Consider the following 13,463-nt stretch of genomic DNA (forward strand, 5'->3'; position numbering starts at 1 on the left):
TGACACTATTAAGAACAACTTCAAATTATGCCAGAAAAATAAAAAGATGATGATGACAATGATGAAAAAAAAAAAGTTCCCAAAATCTGAGTTTCACAAGAAAAGAGAGAACTTGGAATTCAAGAACATGCATGAATTGGCTCAGGGCCATACTTAAACTTTACACCACGAAATTGCTTTTTCGCTGCCGTTTTTTCTATTAGACATCTTGACACTCTTAAGAACGACCACGAACTATGCCAGAAAATCAAAAAAATGATGATAGCGATGTTGAAATAGAAGAAGAAGTTGATAGATCCGTTGATTAATGAAAAGAGAAAATGTAGATGAGAGTCAGCAAATGAATTATCGGTTTGATTTTGTGATGAAGATACGTAAATATCAACCAGACATAATGACCATTTTGCTCTCAATAATTTGCATATTTACATCTTTGCCCTTGGTCTTCCTAGCACTACCTCTTCTATATAGTAGCAAAAAACATGATTAACTTAATATTTATATAACATGCTTCTTATTGTATATATCCAGTTGTGTTACATATTACAAGAGTTATAATTTTGAACTTTTCAGAAAGACATAAACTACAAACTTATATATTGCTTCAGTAGGGTATGCACTAAAAAGAAAAGTCAAGTTTGAGTCTAATTAACTTCTACCGAATTCTGGACACATTTCCCTTCTCCGAAAAGCCATAGTATGTCACAAACTAATTTGTTCATGTCCTTTGATTTGTTTTCAAGAATGAAACTCTTTCATGACTTGAAAAAAAGAGTTAAGAAAAGGTTCAACGTTGAAAATAAAAGTTTTAAAAAATCCCACATTATTTGAGAACCCTTTAATTCAACTCATATCAGTAGAAAAATATGTCTGTCGCATCTTAGTTTTGCTGTTTCTACTACATTTTTTGCCTGTAATTATGCTACTGGTACCCAAAAGAAGGAAAAACTTTCAAAAGTGTAAAAATACTGACTTACCTTTAAACATCTTTGTTTCTGTCATTCCATAACCTTCCGACAAACAAAACTTATCTCGTAGACCCCTAGGTGTTACCCAACTCATTCCTAAAATCTATTGAAGCAGTTCCCAGAACTACGAACAATGAAAAACAAGGTAATCCTTGATTCATCATTACGCATCATTCATTGCACAAATATACAACCCTTTTTTGAAGATTTTTCTGAGGTAAATAAGCATTATGAGACATCTTGAAGAATCCTTTAATGAGATGAGTGTATTTTCAAAATTGAATACCATTTTCTTTGTTGTTCTTGAATGTCCATTGAAAATCTTTACAAACTGCCAATTGTTAAAGAAGAAAAGTAAAATAAGAAGAAAAAGAATACTATTCTGAGATGAGAATCTAAAAATCATAGGTTTGTAAGTTCTATTAAGACTAACAAGATGAAAAATTATACATTAAGGGTGATGAACTTATGACTTTTTGACTGATATTAGCTTATAGGCGCTTGATTTATAAGCACTAACAATATTTAGCAAATACATAAATAAGCTAAGAAGTTTATAAGCTAGTTTGATCATCCTCTAATCTAGTCATTTACTGACTAACAAAAATGTAAGTCTTGAAATTATAGAATTCGTCGTGAACTTCATGGTAAAGATGCATTTCAAGCATAAAACTGAAATATAAATGACAGAGTTACCCTTCGTTAAGAGGGTGAGGGTTTGGCTCTGTGGGAAGTGATCTAAAGGACAATTTCTTGTGGATGACAGACGTATGTCCCCCTTTCTCTCATCACACTCTTCACACTTCTCTTCATATTCATAAATGAGATAGACTCATAAGAATCAAAGGGATTAAGAGAATCTTGTTGAATGGTTATTGTAATTTGATGATTGATTGAGATCTAAGAGGAAAACACTAAATTTAACTGAAATATTAGTAGAATCGAGAAACTATAGTGAAATAAATAACTGATAAGTAGATCAAAGTAGTATAGAAATTGAAAAAGGCTTGAGAGAAATCTAGTCATATGTTGTTTTATCATAAGTTGATTTGGACCTGTCAGACTTACCTTAAGGTAGTCATATGTTGTTTTATCAACTGTAATAACACCATTCTTTCAACCATCTTCAATAACCATATTGCATAACGTCATTCTCTCTTCTATCTTTAGAAAACGTTATACAAGGAGATATTAATAAGTCAAAATAATGTAATTCGGTTACTTCCAATGAGAAGTCAACAAACTTACTGTTAAACTTTCAACAACAGTACCGATAAATTTCATTTTTTATACTTGCACCAAGCTTCAATAACCATATTGCATAACATCATTCTCTCTTCCATCTTTAGAAAACCTAACACAAGGAAATATTAATAAGTCAAAATAATATAACTTGGTTACTTCCAATGAGAAGTCAACAAACTTACAGTTAAACTTTTAATAGCAGTACCAACAAATTCCATTGTTTTATACGTTGCACCAAGTTTTAATAACCATATTGCATAATGCCATTCCCTCTTCCATCTTTAGAAAACATAATGCAAGGAGATATTAATAAGTCAGAATAAAGTAACTCAATTACTTCCAACAAACTTACTATTAAACTTTCAACAGCAGTACCGACAAATTCCATTATTTTATACGTTGTACCAGCCACAGAAATTTCATCAATAACCTGGGATGTCAAATTTACAATAATATCTAATGAATTCATTGAACCAACAAAGATGCTAAATTTAATAAGAAATTATGCATGATTCATAGTTTATCTCAAATCTATGCTCTATATAGGTTTAAAACTCTAGACTACCTGCAAATAAATTAAGCGCAATAATCATATACAAAGTAGTCTCAATTAGGATAAATAGTCAAATTAATTTTATACATTGGTAAAACCTCATAATCTTCATCTAAGTTGGAGCTTTAGGGATACCAGTTAATATGTTCCAAAAAAATAAAGTATTTGCTCAAATTGAAAAAGGCTTGCATCGCCAGTAACTTGGTGGAACGTGAAGCAATTTACATAGGACATCATTAATAAATCATACTTTATTTTTTGAACACAATATTTACATTAGCATGTTAGATTTAATAGTACAAATATACAAGAAAATATAACTATTTGTCAAATTTAACATATTAAGTAGATCTACATAGTAGTTATATCCTAAGTGCTATCCTGAGTGCACTAAATTAAAGCTCTCGCTATGTTCTGAGTAGGGTTAGACCACGAGGCCTTACCCTGCATTTCTACAAGAGGCATTTTTCATGACTTTGAAGTCTTAAATCCGTGACCACCTGATCACCTGGCAACAACTTTACCATACTTTTATAAGTTACTTTTCTCTAATGAACAGTAACCTAAAGCAAAAGTTTTCCCATATTAAATAATGCTTAAACCATTCCATGAAAAAAATTAAATCTTTTTGCAATTAATAAGCAAACCAGTATGCAAAATCCAATTTTCACAAAAAAGGGTTAACTTGAAACTCAAGAACATACCTGAATTGGCTTAGGACCATACTTAAATATTACACCACGGAATTGTTTTTTCACAGTAATAGGTCCACCACAGTAACACTGTCATCATCAACAAAAGTGCCGGTAAATTTTCTATTTTACATCTTAACACTATTAAGAACGACATCGAACTATGCTAGAAAAACAAAAAGACGGTGATGACAATGATGAAAAAAAGAAAAAGTATGCAAAATCTGAGTTTCAAAAGAAAAGAGAGAACTTGGAACTCAAGAACAGACCTGAATTGGCTTAGGACCATACTCAAGAACATACCTGAATTAGCTTAGGACTATACTTAAATATGAGAGTCGGCAAAAGACTTGTTGGTTTGATTTTGTGATGAAGATAGGTAAATATCAGCCAGACATAATGACCATTTTTCCCTCAATAATGTGCATATTTACATCCTTACCCTTGGTCATCCTAGCACTGCCTCTTCTATGTAGTAGACACTAGATATGTATCCCGTACTTTGCATGGGCCCAACACGTAATTTTGTTATGAACCTAATATAATAATCAAGTTGTATATAAAGATCAATATAAACTAATTGATGCATATTTTATTAAGAAAATACATTTCAACATACAACAATATCACTATCATGGGCATATTATAAGATCCCAAATGTATGTTTTTTACAACTATGGGAATATCATACTACTGGATGCTCACATGAAATTTACATATCATAATGATTGTTACCTATTTATAATGATACATATACTATTTATAAATTCTACAATAGCATATGCATTTTTCGTTCTATGATCAATCTCATGAACATTCATTATCAAACACCTATCAAATTAAATTTAATAATTAAATTAATTTAGAAGTACAAAATCTAAGTATAAACATATTTGCTTCATTGAAGAAATGCATCTCTTTCCAGTCATAGTTCACAAATCATGATTCACGTTTATATGTTACCTTGAAGGATGTATTGAAATTTCATTCAGTACGGAATATGATAAGACTTTTTAATTCAAAAAATACCAACACCAAAGCTATCATGATAAAAGTTCCAATAACCTAAGCTACTGATGTATGGTATAAGAGTGATTTTTAAAAAAATTTAACACATATAGTTGAAGGCATGAAGCAATAATGTTAAATAAGTTTTCCCTATAATGCAACGATTTTTCATATTCAGCAGCTAACAAGTAAATTCAGCTTGCCACTCACAAAGTTACAAAGTTACAGACGACAAAAAAAATAAGACAAAATAAAATAAAACAAATAAAAATAGATTTCCTTCACATAGGCCACTTCAACAAAAAAAATTCAAGGTCAAATAAGAAATCTATCCCTTCCAGAGCAAAAAAGAACATGGTATTGATTCACTCATGGACAATGTTTGGCCATGCCACTTTCCTCATACATTTGTGCAATAATTTATTACGTATCAGAAGATTCTCAGACAGATTGCTTCCAAAGGGAAGAAGTAATAATGAGTGGCTGGAGTTGATAGTCCATTAATACAACCATCTCAAACCTAACCCTCAACCCTCAGAGAAATTATATTTATTTCTTTACAAATAATATACGTATGTAAATATCAGATAGACAACTTGTAATGGGTAAGAAGGGTAAGTGATAACAACAACTGAATCATCTTCTTCCCAAACTAACAATACAATCACCACCAACCCAACCCTCATCCCCTCAATGCAATAGATAAATCCACTTAATTCTTATAATCCAAGTTTACTAACTTTTTTCTTGAAGTACTTTACAAATGCAAAAACTTGAAAAACCTACTTCCTATTTGCAGTCACACCTCCAATAAAGAGAGCCAGAATTTAGACGAAACTTACTCAACCCTTTTCGCGATTTTGAATTGCATTGTACGTAGTACTAATGAATAAGTATTGGTGGGATTAGTAATACTGTTTGGATGTTCTTATCTTGAAATTTTTTGTACTTACCTATATCATTCCTGTAGTTCATGTTGACTCGTAAAAAATATGGACAAGCACGTGTCTAATCCTTGTAAAATAATATATTTTTGAACAATTCGATACGGGTGCAACAATATTTTCGGAGAGTTCAAGCAACTTAGCTTGTAGGAGTAGATGTTAACTCCTACAAAGACATGAACTTTAACAATCCAAAACTCAAGCAATCATCCAATTAGCAATAAATAAACCAACAGTTGAAGCAAAGAATCAAACTTTAATCCAAGATTCAACTTTTATCTCATTCAATACCTTTTCTGAAGAAAACAAAACTGGAATCTTAAAAATTTAAGCATGACCCACTAAAGGAAAAGAACTTAATTCACAATAATAAAACTCAAACTAAACCATTATTTATAACAAGGCTAACTATAGATGGCATTAGTTCATGAACTTTAACAATTAAAACTTCAAGCAATCACACAATAAATAAAAATAAATCAAAAGCTAAAACAAAGAATCAAAATTTATTCCAAGATTCAACCTTTATCTCATTCAACACCTTTCCTTGAAATTTTATCGATGAAAAAAATTATCTTGTATTGTTTTACCTCACTCAAGCAATATTGAGGCTGGTTATATAAATCTTCACTATCTATGTCCCTCCATCTAAGCTATATCCAAGCCTTGGTAGATACATAAGTCGAGAAAGGACTTCGAAATCACATAAACAAGAACTTTCCATACTAAATGATGACAAAGGAGCAATGTTGTGATGGTTACCATATGTAACTGAGACCTGCACATTAGAAAAATAACCAAGGTGCTAAAGAGCGCAAATAAATTTTACAACTGAGACCTGCACATTAGAAAAATAACCAAGGTGATAAAAAGCACGAATAAATTTTGCTTGGTCTCATACTATCCTCAAGAGGTGCGCAGATATCGAGAGAATATGGATAGATGCGCTGCAACATAAAACCTTAAATAACTTTACAGTTATTCAGGATGAGTATAACAAGAGAACATTCAATTATTCATCTGAATATACATCGGAATGTAGAGTAGAGGTGTTCATTAGAATTCAATAATTGGAATCTACAGTAGGCTTGAAATTCTAAACAACTATGAAACTCAAGACATGAAGTTAGTATCATTTTTGTAAGATATAAGATATTAATAAGGATTAAGATAATTGATAGAAGTATGAAGATAGTATAATAAACATATTTGTTGTGCAGTTTAGAAATCCAAAGAGTTGATATTCCTAAGTAGAAGATGAAGTCCATAAACTTATTTAAATGTGTATATGGGATACTTTTTTGAAAATGCTAGTGCTAGACTTTGTGATGGATATTTAGACACGTGTACTTAGAGTAGTGGACAAATACAATAATATATGTATTTAAAAATAAAATAAATTATTAAATAAAATGACTATTATATCCATAGTCGTACTTCTACTAACCTTTTTCTGATGATAAAGATGAAAGGGAGGAGTTGTTGTGGTGTCGCGTCTATTTAGGGTTGCGCTAGCACTTTTTGGCAGCGCCTCTGACGGAAAAAAATTAAATACATATGAATTTTTTGGAAAAATGAATAATAATGACAAGATTGATAGAAATTTAATAAAAACCAGTAGCAAATTAGGATGAAAATTAAGGGAAGCTAATCTAAAATAATAGATTCAAATGAGAAATATATATAAAATAATTAAGATAATAATTAGAAATCAAAGAAAACATGGAAAGAAAAGCATACGTAGTGACACCCATATGAAAAGATAAAGAGAAGTATGCTACAAAAACAATTGGTATCATTGATCTAGGATTATTTTTATGCCTGCTTCAATCAATTGAGTTTCATTTGCAACTTTTTAACACTTGTTTATCAGAAAAAAATAGTTTGAGATGAAGCAAATAGAGAAATCAGAATTTTAGAGATGAACTTACACTGAAGGATTGATTCTCGAACTATTTTGGCAACAGTTTGAATGGAGCAACTAGAGAAAACGAAAAATTAGAGATGAACTTGATGGATGATTGTCAAACTATGTTGGGCCTGTAGTGAAGTAAGCACCACTAATAATATTAGTATAGTTAATTTCCATTTGCCCTTGAATGTATGAGCTAAAAGCCTATTTTGCCTTGTTCATCCTAATGCTCATTTTTCTATATTGTAGTAGTACTCCATTCTCCATTATCAATAATCAAATAATGTACTTGAATACCTATAGTAAAATTCATTTTCGACACACATAAACTCATAGCATTTGATACTAAACTGACACCAATTTTTGACCCCCCTTTATGAAACTTAAATAACAATGAGATTGAATCACCTTATGTTAAACACGAAAAAGATGATTTTTTATCAAATGGGTGTTTGCAATTATGATCATTACCTTCCACTGAGCACAAAAAAGAATATTTTACCTCAAATGTGTCTTTGTAATTTTGCTCAGGAGATGTTTGAAGAAAGTCCTCAAAGAGTTGAATTTTTGGTTATTTTTTGTCATATTTGTCATCTTTGGAGCTAAGATATCAAGAAAACTTTGGCCTTTTAATAGCCTATTTGTCTTGATAAAAAAACAGTAGAAGATTGAGATGAAAATTAAGAGAAAAGCTAACCTATAATTGTAGATTTAAATGAGAAATATAAAAACAATTAAGATAATAGATAGAAATCCAAGCAAACATGGAAAGAAAAACTTACCTAGTGACACCCATATAAAAAGATTAAGAGAAGTGTGCCACAAAAACATTAACAAATGGAATCGTTGATTTAGGATTTTTTTTTCATGCCTACTTCAATCAATTGAGTTTTGTTTGCAACTTTTTAACACTTATTTATCAGAAAAAGAATAGTTTGTGATGAACCAAATGGAGAGATGGAAATTTTGGAGATGAACTTACACAAAAGGATTGATTCTCGAACTAATTCGACAACAGTTTGAATGGAGAAACTCGAGAAAATGAAAAATAAGAGATGAACTAGATGGATGATTGTCAAACTATGTTGGGACTGAAGTGAAGAAGAGAACGTTGTGATTGTGAGAGGAAAGAAGGAGAAAGGAAGGATCTAGAATAGAAATGAAAGAGGTCGTGGTTTGCTAAAAAAATTATCTTATCATTTTGCCCTTGAATATTGAGCATATATACATATTTGCCCTTTGTCGTCCCTTGGTTGATGCTTTTATATAGTAGAAATAAAGTATGTTGTTAGTTCTGCAGTAGATGGAACCAACTTAAATTTTGTTACGCTCCTTGATAAGGATTGGAATTCTCTTTGACTCCGTCACTAACCTGTTTTTTGTGACTTGTTCTTTTACAAAAGACCACACAAATTTTTGTCTTTTTTTTTCTTTTTTTTCTTTTCAATTTGATCTTATTAAAATTTATAAAGTTAAAATTTTGAATTCATTGAGCACGGCGCGGACATAAACTAATGTTTTCTCTATATTCTTCCACTTGGAGAAAAAACAAAGTTGGCTAATAAACAGTGTCCACGTTTATATGTCTCATTCAAAAATGAATTGACTTGTATAGTCATAAAAATTCTTTGGCCAACTGGCTTCTGTAGTGACTCTCCTTCGCAAGGGTGTTCATGGTTGATTTTTTACTAAAAAGAATTAAATTAATTTTTTTTTATATTGAAAGTAAACTAAGTCAATTAAACCAAATTTTTATCAATTTGATATTGTTGATTTTTTTGGTTAATGATCATTTTTCTTCTGTTCTTAAAAATACATAATGATAGGAAAAAATTTATTGTGTGGGAGGCTCAGCCAAAAATTGTGTAAGGATCCTTTCATATTTCTCCAAGTAGGAATAGCGGGTTCCACTGTCATAAAAAAGAGTCAAAGTCTTAGAAAAGGAAAATTTTTCTCTCTATTTCTTTCCTTTTCTTACTTTTTTGTATAGATTCTTTGCAATATATTAATATTTTGGTTTAAATAAATCAAATATTTATTTACCCTAACAAATTTGTTTCTTCTTTATTTTAATGTTTTCATTCATCGAAAGTCCTCAATACCAAACACACCCTATGTGATAAAATAATATTTATACGTAATAAACTTTAAAGTTAGATAACCTTTGTATAACAAGAAAATAAAAATTATTTTTGATAAACTCAATTACCCCAAGTTGAATAACTACTGATAAAATTTATCTTAAAAAATTTATTTTCACTATCTAGCTTTCAATTCTAAGAAGGTGTTTGGCCATATAAAATAAAAAATATATTCACTTTATTTAAAAAAATTTAAATTCAAAAATAGAGTTGAGTTGTATTTGGTCATCGTATTTGGATTTGATATTTAGAATTCAAATATATCTTTAAAAGTATAAGAATAAAAATAAATTTACAAAAAGAATTCTATGAGACTAAGGTTATTCTATGAAAATAAGTAAATTATTTTTTAAAAAAATAAAGCAAAAAGTGCAAGAAGTGAAATAAAAAATAGTGAAAACATCTTTTGAGATGTTTTTCAAATTCTCAAATACAATTTCAAGTTGTATTTGATTTATTTATAGCAAAACAAGTACTTCAAATAAAGTAAAAATGTATTCTGAAATATAGTGAATACTATCTATGACTAAACGGGTCCTTTATTACATAAAGTATGACCAACATAAATCTAACTTTAATTTTCAAATTTATAAATAAATAATTTTCTTGTTTCAGGACCAAATGTCCATTACTACTTTTTAGTGTCCTTTCATCTTGTAATTGTGTTAATTTTAATTTGTGCAATGAAATGGCATGAGTAAATTTAAATTTTAAAAAGTTAAAATATTCTATGATAACGTAGAGGTGAATTGGAAGAAGTGGGGGTGGAGGGGTGAGAAAAGAAAAGGAGGTTATAATGAAATAGGACCCACAATATATTTGTTAATAATTAAAAATATTCTCACACAACTCTGATATGATAGTTCTCACCCACCATAAAATTGTTTGGATAATAGACTCTCAAACACACACACGCACACGCACACACACACACACATATATATATATATATATGTTAGGTCTAATTGTATTGTTTTTATATCTCTATTTTAAGAATTTTTTTTTTGTGTGTAAAGGTAAATTTTAGTTGTATTATTTTGATATCTCTATTGTCGTATCATTTTGTTATAGTTTACAGGTGGTAGATGAGTGTCGGACGACTTTGAGAAAATTTTTCTGTAAAGGCTTTGAGAAATATTTTTGGTAAACATTAGGTTATTAAATAAATTCTCCAAAAGATGTTGAATTTAATTATTGTATTCATCTTTATTATTTAAATAACTATCACCCACCATAAATTTTTTTGGATAATAGACTCTCAAACATACATACACACACACACACATATATCTATATATATATATATATTAGTTTAGGTGTATGCATCTCGCGCATGTACCTTACTTTATTGAGTTCAAACACTACAGTAAATAGAATATTTGTTTAAATAATAAAGATGAATACAATAATGAAATTCACACCTTTTGGAAAATTTATTTAATTAAACCTAGCCTTTACCAAAAATATTTCTCAAAGTCGTCTGACACTCATCTACTACCTGTAAACTATAGCAAAATAATACAACAATAGAGATATCAAAATAACAGAACTAAACTTTACCTTTACACACAAAATATTTTTTTTTCAAAATAGAGATATAAAAACAATACAATTAAACCTAACCTTTACATAAAAAATTACTCAAAGCCGGCCGACATTCATCTACCACCTGTAAATTCATGTATAACCTGTAAACTACAACAAAATAGTACAATAGTGATCATAAAACTTTAATTTTGATGAAAATAATTCTTTTCTGAGCGAAAATTTTGACACTAAAGAATGACTTGAATGAAAAAAAAAAGAAGATATTTATTGTAATACCCCGTATGTTTCTTAGTTCAGTACAACTTTTAGTACATGAACAAGAGGCTTAGAACCTAAAAATTTAACTAAGTGTTGGAGACTTAGTTTTGTTTTTGGCCTCTTAACTTTGATGATTTTTAAATTGGATTTCCTGACCCCAAGAGGTAAGTTTTTGAGTTGATTCATGTTCAAGTATGTAAGTAGCAGGTCTCGGGTGATTTTTAATTTTTTCAGACGAGATTTGGACCATGTTTGGATTTCCAAAACAGTAGCTCAACACGATTGCACCGCATCGCAGTGGCTAAAGCAGTGGAATCCTTAGAGCACCATGGTGAGATTCCAACCGGCATTCCAATTGTGAATTTTAATTTCCAGGGGTATATTAGTCTTTTTCCACCACCCGAAATTGTGAAAACACAAGATTTAACAACAGAAAGAGACATATTTTGCTCACATTCCCTAGTTTCATTCAACAAGAAACCCTAAACTCTCTAATTGTTCATCAAGCTAAACCTTCATCCCATCCAAGAAAGATCAAGAATTGGGGTTTCCAAGCCAAGAATATTCAAGTTTGTGATATTCTTCATGATTTAACCCCCAGAGGTATGTTAGATGTTCATCCATGGGCCCTTTTCACCCATGAGTCCAAGAATCCATCTTTTATGTTTTAAATTATGAAATTACATATTTATAATGATTTATCTCCATGAAGCTTTTATGAATTTCGATTATAAATGATGTTTACAATCTATTTTCATTGAAAACAGCCCTTACACGTTTGAAGCATGGAATTTCATTGTTAAATCCCTAAGTATGGTTTTTAGTAATTCAATTATACTATTCACATATGTTTTACTCATTCCCATGCATAAGTCCATGAATTTCTTACCACTTAAATTTCATGTTAAGATCATAAATTATTTCAAGTGGAGTGCATTATAGAATGTTTTAAATATAGTGATTTCCATATCATGTTCAAGAGAATTCAAAATAAATCCTCAGTTTATGATCTTGTAATGTGATTGTGCTATCTCATTGTGTTTAAAGGTATTCCCATGTTTAAATTCATGTCTCTCATGTGTTTGATAAAATGCTTAAGTGAATAATTGTGAACAATGATTTCTCTTCTATGGTTTCAAAGCTTTCATGTGTCTCTATTGTTATTGTAGTCAAGTCTTGGGGGTTTTGATTACCCAAAATTTAGTTGTTTACCTAGTTTTCAATATCTACAGAATAATTTTAGTCATACCATGAGCAATATCATTTAGTTTGTTAATACGGTTAGTTGTGGCTTCAGTTAAGTTTAGTTTCATCCAGTAATCAGTGTCAGTTTATTTGGGGCTAGCATTAGCACCGAGTAGACCTAGGGATGGGGGCTCACATATCAGTTAGAACTGGATCCTTAGAAGCAATCCCTAAGTTCTAGAACTGTGTAGCCAGCATAGGTTATGAGATGTTACTCACTAGTTTAGAATTAACACTCTCAGGGATCACCCTCCAGTTTAGAACTGATACTCTCAGGGATCACCCGCCAATTTAGAACTGACACTCTTAGGGATCACCCGCCAGTTCAGGATAGATCTCACAGGTCACCCACAAGATTATGACTGACTCCACAGCATTGTTAGTACTCGTGGCATGGTACTAGAACTCTTCTAACTGGGGTCACAGGTTGGACCCTGATCAGCTCAGCTTTGGGGCATGTTGGTTAGATGATATCTCACATAGTCTCAGTACAGTATTTAGTGTCTCTTCAGTTTACGTTTGCTTTACTAAGTGTACAGACTTTCATATATTTATTTTAACAATTTTTAGTCATTTATATTACAGACATTCTCAATACAATAATAGATATACACTTTTTCTTGGATTTTTAGATATTACAGTTTCCATGCATTCATGCTTAGTGATCTCATAGCCAACCCCCACGTATACTCAATACTTTAGTTGTACTGACGCATTTGTGCTATGGTGCTTTCTTTCTATGTTACACCATAGGTTCTAAGGTGCAGATTCCAGATCTACAGTAGCGGTTCAGTAAGCAGTGAGTGCTCATCTTTCGAGGATATGATCGTTACATTTATTATTCCAGTATTTTAGTTTATTTTTAGTTTAGGGAGTTAGTTGAAGACATGTTCCTTCAACTCCTTATTCAGATAGTTTAGAGGCTTTCAGACGATTATAGAGTTTTCAG

The 13,463-nt window shown here is 30.6% G+C and overlaps 1 long non-coding RNA gene across 2 annotated transcripts; it reads right to left on the reverse strand.

Annotated features, from left to right (window-relative positions):
- Nucleotides 1-2,453: 2,453 nt before the first annotated feature.
- LOC107868088 lies at nt 2,454-8,462 on the reverse strand. 2 transcript variants are annotated; one of them, XR_001673629.2, is made up of 6 exons: nt 8,305-8,462; nt 7,342-7,450; nt 6,858-6,943; nt 6,001-6,188; nt 3,471-3,994; nt 2,454-2,643 (listed from the first exon to the last, which is right to left on the reverse strand). It is a non-coding gene; the product is annotated as an uncharacterized LOC107868088 (long non-coding RNA). The 2 variants fall into 2 exon arrangements; XR_007055072.1 differs by lacking the exon at nt 7,342-7,450.
- Between the last annotated feature and the right edge of the window lie 5,001 nt (nt 8,463-13,463).

Source organism: Capsicum annuum, chromosome 4, assembly GCF_002878395.1.
Source record: "Capsicum annuum cultivar UCD-10X-F1 chromosome 4, UCD10Xv1.1, whole genome shotgun sequence".
NCBI classification, from domain to species: domain Eukaryota; kingdom Viridiplantae; phylum Streptophyta; class Magnoliopsida; order Solanales; family Solanaceae; genus Capsicum; species Capsicum annuum.